Source organism: Calidris pugnax, unplaced genomic scaffold (genome assembly GCF_001431845.1).
Source record: "Calidris pugnax isolate Ruff unplaced genomic scaffold, ASM143184v1 scaffold51, whole genome shotgun sequence".
NCBI classification, from domain to species: Eukaryota; Metazoa; Chordata; class Aves; order Charadriiformes; family Scolopacidae; genus Calidris; species Calidris pugnax.
The window spans coordinates 4,410,885-4,416,884 of NW_015090797.1; positions in this window are offsets into that span (position 1 = coordinate 4,410,885).

A 6,000-nucleotide genomic window follows, 5' to 3' on the forward strand; every position below is an offset into this window, starting at 1 on the left:
CTATGCCGCAGCTTCTGCATGCTTGATAGTAGCGTAGGCGGGAACTCCTACCTGCAATAAACCAAAGGCAATAAATGTCCACCCATGAACTGTAGTCATGATTTCACCTCTCCCTGGGGAACATTCCCTCTCAATACCAAACCATCAAAGCGAAATAGAAAATAACTTCATAGCTCTTGGCTCCTCTGTTAGCTAGGACTCAAATGAGACCAGCGTTTGGGAGCAGAGTAAGCAGCCAAGAATAATTCAGTAGCAAATCTGGCATGTGTTACGTTTCCAGAGCACCTCAAGTCTCTGGTGTGGCAATCCTCAGACAAAAGATCTCATAGTCACTATTCCCTGAGAAACAATGGTCTCACACAGAAGTTATAGCAGGTAATTAATGCTACATAAACTTTTTTTTTTTTTTGGTTTTATGTTGTAAAACAACTGTTCTGGAACAGAGCAGCAAGGAAAAAGGTTTCAGTGATGGCTTACCCCACTCCTATGGTTATTCCTGTAGTGAAAATGATTGCCTGACATACAGATAGGTATGGGCACCTCTTCTCCCCATGCATTAGTAACCAGCTGATGCTCAGAAGAATAATTCAGGAAGCAAATAGTCCAGTCTTTCTTCTGTTCCACCACAGCTAGAAATACACATAGATTTATATCAGAGCAAATATGAAATATTTAATACTTTGGCCTTCTATCCAAGGCAGAAGTACCTTTTTATCCTTTTAATACTTTAATACTTCAGCCTTTTATCCAAGGATTTCAAAACACTTAAACATCAAGTTTGTCTCCCAGACATGACTTGAAACCTATCTACTATTTGAGAAATGGAAAAGCGGGAAAAGCATAGAAGGAGAAAAAATCTTGGGTTTCATCACTGCTTGAGCTCGTAGGACATTACAAAAGAGACTCAAATTGTATGAGAGTTCGAGCTGCCACTTAAAGCAACACTTTATTTGTAGTAGCATAAAGTTTAACACCAGAAGTGTTGTGGTTGTGTAGCCTAACCCCTGGTATGTCAGAGGACATGAACTGTTACCCAATTAACCTGTATTGCACAAAATTACTGATGTTTAATTGAACCTTAGCGTCTAGACAAGACACAAAGAGCTCTATGATCCACCATGCCCCCTACCTCTTTCTTCAAACAGTTTTCTGCAACATTAAAAACATGGGTTTGGATTTGCCTGTCTTTGGCTTCCCTTGTTCCAACAGTCTCATTCCTTCTCCTGCTTTATTGTCTAGGTTAAAGCATTTTGGATTTGTGTTCCTCCTCTGTGAAGGTACTTTACCAAGTCGCTTTTCAGCCTTCTCTATGCTAACCTAAGCAGACTGAGTTCTCAAAGTCTCTCACTGCAAGACATTTCCTCCAGCCTTTGGAACATTCATACAGGCTCCATCTTTGTCTTCTTAGCTTCTGGACTTCTCCTGTTTGTTTCCTGTGTTTTCTTTTTTAAAGCACCACCAGCAGAATGCTGCGTACTGTTGCAGGAATGGTGGCCCCGACGCCCCATTTAGTGACAAAATCCTGTCTCCTCCCAAGCTGCCAGTTCATACACAGTGCCCATCGCCAAGGCAGGGCCCTGGGAGCTCCTGCTACCTTGCCTGTTTCTTAGGACCGTCGTATCTTCTGCCAGCTGCTGTTGACCCCGACTCCTTTGCCCTGGGTATGTAACTTACATTTGGCTGCATTTAAATGCATATGTTGTAAAGAGCTCCAGAAAATCAGGCACATCTCCATTAAACTTCTAACTCAATGAAGAAAAATTAAAGCCTGATTTTAAGAAATGAAAAGCATTCTCCAGTCCCTTGAGTTTATTAGTTCTGAATATCAAATAAACTATAAAAATCTCTCATTTTTTACTTTCAGGACATTGGATTTATAGTCTTCAACTCAGAGATTAATATTCTGGTTTGCAATAAAGTTGGAAAAAACAGCAAGGAAATTACAGAATGAAGTGTTAAGGCACCGACCAAAAAGCGAAAAATATGCCTGAAGAGAATTAACAACATTAATAAGTGAACAACAGACAATAGGATAATTACTGTTTCAGTACAAAAGGGTCTGTATCAGAACTGAATCCCTTTGAGGAAGGAAGAGAAAAAAGGCTACATGCTGTAAGCAGGAAAGTAACCAGCAACATAATCATTGCTCGGATCTGATCTTGATAACTTACCCTTCTTAGAAATCTTGTCCGTGTACAGAAAATACATGACTGCAAATTAATAAAACAATAATAGTCAAAGGCTATTTATACTTCAGGATAATACTCAATGAAAATCTTTCTCTTCTGAGACCTTATGTTTATTGAATTCCAGGTAAAATTCCCAATGCAATTGATTAAAAACACCTGTGTCTTCAGCAAACCTGCATCTGATCCGTGTCTGATAAATTTGAGCTGCCAGTTAGATCAATGGTTTCCCTGGTAAAGGCCAAAAATTACAGGAGAGTGCTGCTTCCTAAGAAAGTGATCCCGGAGCAAAAGTGAAGCCCAGAGATCCCTGAACTTCATGTAAATCTGAACATTCCCTGTGCTTGCACAGAGCTCACCTGAAGTCACCATGCTCACAGGCGCAGTGAATCTCAGGAGTCTCGTCTGAGCAGTGTGAGGGAAAACACATCCTGTCACACATAGAGACTTCCAGTAACCCAGGGAGTTGGAAGGGGAAATAAAGAAGACCCAGATCCTGCAAACAGGTGCACCCATCCAAAGCTGCAAATACCTGAGTTGCCCCATTGACTTAAGTGCTGGAGCGTGTCCAGTGGAGAGCCACCAAGCTGGTGAGGGGTCTAGAGAACAAGTTCTATGAGGAGAGGCTGAGGGAACTGGGCATGTTTAGTTTGGAGAAGAGGAGGCTGAGGAGAGACCTCATTGCCCTCTACAACTACCTGAAAGGAGGTTGTAGAGGTGGGTGTTGGCCTCTCCCAAGGGAATAATGACAGGACCAGAAGAAATGGTCTGAAGTTGCAGCAGGGGAGGTTTAGATTAGATATTAGGAAGAATTACTTTACTGAGAGAGTGGTCAGGCACTGGAACAGCCTGCCCAGGGAGGTGGTGGAGTTGCCATCCCTGGAGGTATTTAAGAAACGTGTAGCCATGGCACTTCAGGGCATGCTCTAGTGCCTGGGATTGTTGGTTTGTGACTGTGGTTTTTTTCCAACCCCCCTGCCATGGGCAGGGACACCTCCCACTAGACCAGGTTGCTCAAAGCCCCATCCAGCCTGGCCTTGAACACTTCCAGGGAAATGTTTGAGTGCAAATGTTTCCATTTATGCTTCTTCCTGTCTAAAGAGAAGGGGTAGCGTATGACACAGAGTGGTCTTTGGTATGTCTGTGTCATCCTGCACAGCCCCAGCCTGCTGTACTGGACATCAAGATTGAAGTAGTTGCACTGACCCTGGACCATCTAAACACAAATTTCTCATTCCAAAAAAGATACTCACCCTCCAAGGCAATTGATACAACCGGAGGGGTGAAAGCAGCTTTAGCCCATAGAGAATCAATCCCAGTTAAAAAAAGGCTCCTGTAAACAGCTGCTGAGTCCATCACATTGCATATTAGTAAAAGCAACTTGAGTTTCTTATACTATCCAAGTCCCTTCGTTTTATGTCTCTGCTAATTCCTTAGCCTGCAAATTCTTGGAACCAGAAATGTCCTAACAGGCTTTTCTGCCCATCATGAAATGCACTTATTACCTCTGCTTACTTACTGGGAAAGTAATTTGGTCTTCTGATTTTCAGCAGTGATTACTGTGTGAAGCATGGCAACTCTTAGCAGAAACTGGCAGGTTTTTTTGTATGCTACAAATTAATCAGTGATTCCCTTCTTCAAGTCAGGATATCACTCTTCTAGTTGGATTAAATCTCTGTGTTGTTTTTTTTTTTTTCTAAGCTAATGCAAAAAAATAGTTTAATATTATTTGAATTGTAATTGTACTAACTAGAAATATTTGAAGTCTGATTTTATGATTGAGACATAGTCCCACATAGTGGACCACAAATGGAAATATTGTGGGTTGGGGCTCTGTATGGTATAAGGTATAAGATCCTCCAGTCTGTTCATGGTGCTCTGTGTTATAGTAATGCAATGCAACTGTGAAGTGTGTATAACTAATCATATGAGGAGTCCTCAGCCCTGGAGAATCTGCAGAAGATGTGAGGCCACTGTTGGATTCACGCTAATCTGTAGCCGCTGCCTGATGTGAAGCACTGCTGTGAAAAAACAGAAATTCCCAGTTTGAGCCATGGCTGGCCTAACTGCAGTCATTTTAGTGCTATGGGCAGAATGGCATCGGCTGGACATGGTTCTACTAAAGGGTAGAAGGTGGAGGATCAGGGGTTCTGAGGGTACAAAAAGCTCTGGGTAGTGCCTCCTGCACTGCTTTTGCTTGACCATCACAAAGATAGAGTCTCTGCCCAGGAAGTTAAACCATTTCAGTTAATTTTGATATTTGAAGCTGAAATCTATTTTCAGGTCAAGTTCACCTTTCTCAGATGATATTCCGCTGGAACCTTCCTGGGATTTCTACCTGTGAAACATGGCCCCAGGGATCAGTAACGTGCCCAGAAAATCAGTTGCCCAAAGGCTCTCATCTCAAGCCTGTTTTTTCAAGTGGAACCAAGAGAAACCAGTGGAAACTTTTCGACTGCAACCGAAACCAGAAGTCTCTTTTGATAGAAGATGTTCAAAAGGAGCAGAGCTGTTGGCATCCTGACAACTCCCACATCACATAGACAGGGAAAGCGCTACCAAGGCAGGCCTTCTTCTGGATCAGCTTCAGGCTCCTTCCCGCCCTTCCAGGCCGCGCTGCCGACAGCAGCAGCCACCCACGCCGCTCAGCCGCTGCCGATGCTCCAGAAACATCCCACCTCAAAGCAGAGCTGCCTTACGCACCAACAGGGAAAGCCACCTGTCCTGGTTTGAGGTAAAACACAACTGATTTTCTGTTCGGTAATTTTTACCTTTTTAGCTGGGCCTCTCCTGACTAACTAAACTCTGAAATTAACAGCATATTGTTCAGAAGCTGTTCACTCTCACGGTGATAAGTCCTGCTTATACCAAGGAATGGTGTGCAGGGAGGCCCCTGCTTATACTTATTGCTGTAGCAACCAAGGTCAGGTAAATTTGTTATTTGCTCCATTGGAGGGTTGAAAGAGGAAAAGCGTAGAGGGGTCACACCTGTAGGAAGAAGTGGACAGGACAGGTGACCCACACCTGACCGTCAGGGTCTTCCATCCCATCCGCATCACGCTCAGTATAAAAGCTGAGGGATCAAAGGGTCAACTCTCCTCCTTCAATGGCCGGCGTCCAAGGAGGACCCTGTCTGTTTGTCTGCCTTGGATCCCAATTTGAACATTCCTGACTCCAGATCCGGAATCCGGCTCCTATTCACCACCGAGTCCAGCCTGGGACTTTCTCTGTGCCTGCTGGTGACGTGATGATCATCATCCTGGGAGCTTGTTACGGTTTTGTACATACTGTATACTTTTTTTTTCTATTTCCTTCTTATTATTTATTATTTCATTATTTATTAATATTTTCATTAAAGTAGTTTAGTTTTTTTATAAACTCATAAATCTCTTTCATCTCTTCCTCCCCTCTCTTTTCCTTAGAGGAGGGGAGGAAGGGCCATCTCTCATTCTGGTTGGTCAACCTGGCCAAAACCACACCACCACTCTGGATGGGCCATTAATTACAGCAGGACAGTGGGGTGGTGGAGCTGTGGCTGCCCCCGACAGCTCTGCTCCCCTGGCAGCTGAGGGGCTGGCAGCTCCGGGATGAGCGGGGCAGAGCCAGAGGCTGCATTCCCAGAGCTCCCACCCAGACCCGGCTGGTGCATGGGAGCTCACTGAACAACACGTGAAAGCCCAAAGCAAGAGGCAAAGCAAATTTCTCTTCTCTTCTGGAGAAAACAGAACGCCGTGTGGTAATTAAATTTGCCAGGCTCGGCTGCAGTGTGGTGGCGCAGACGAGAGGATGCAGTTATATATTCGAGGGCAGCCTA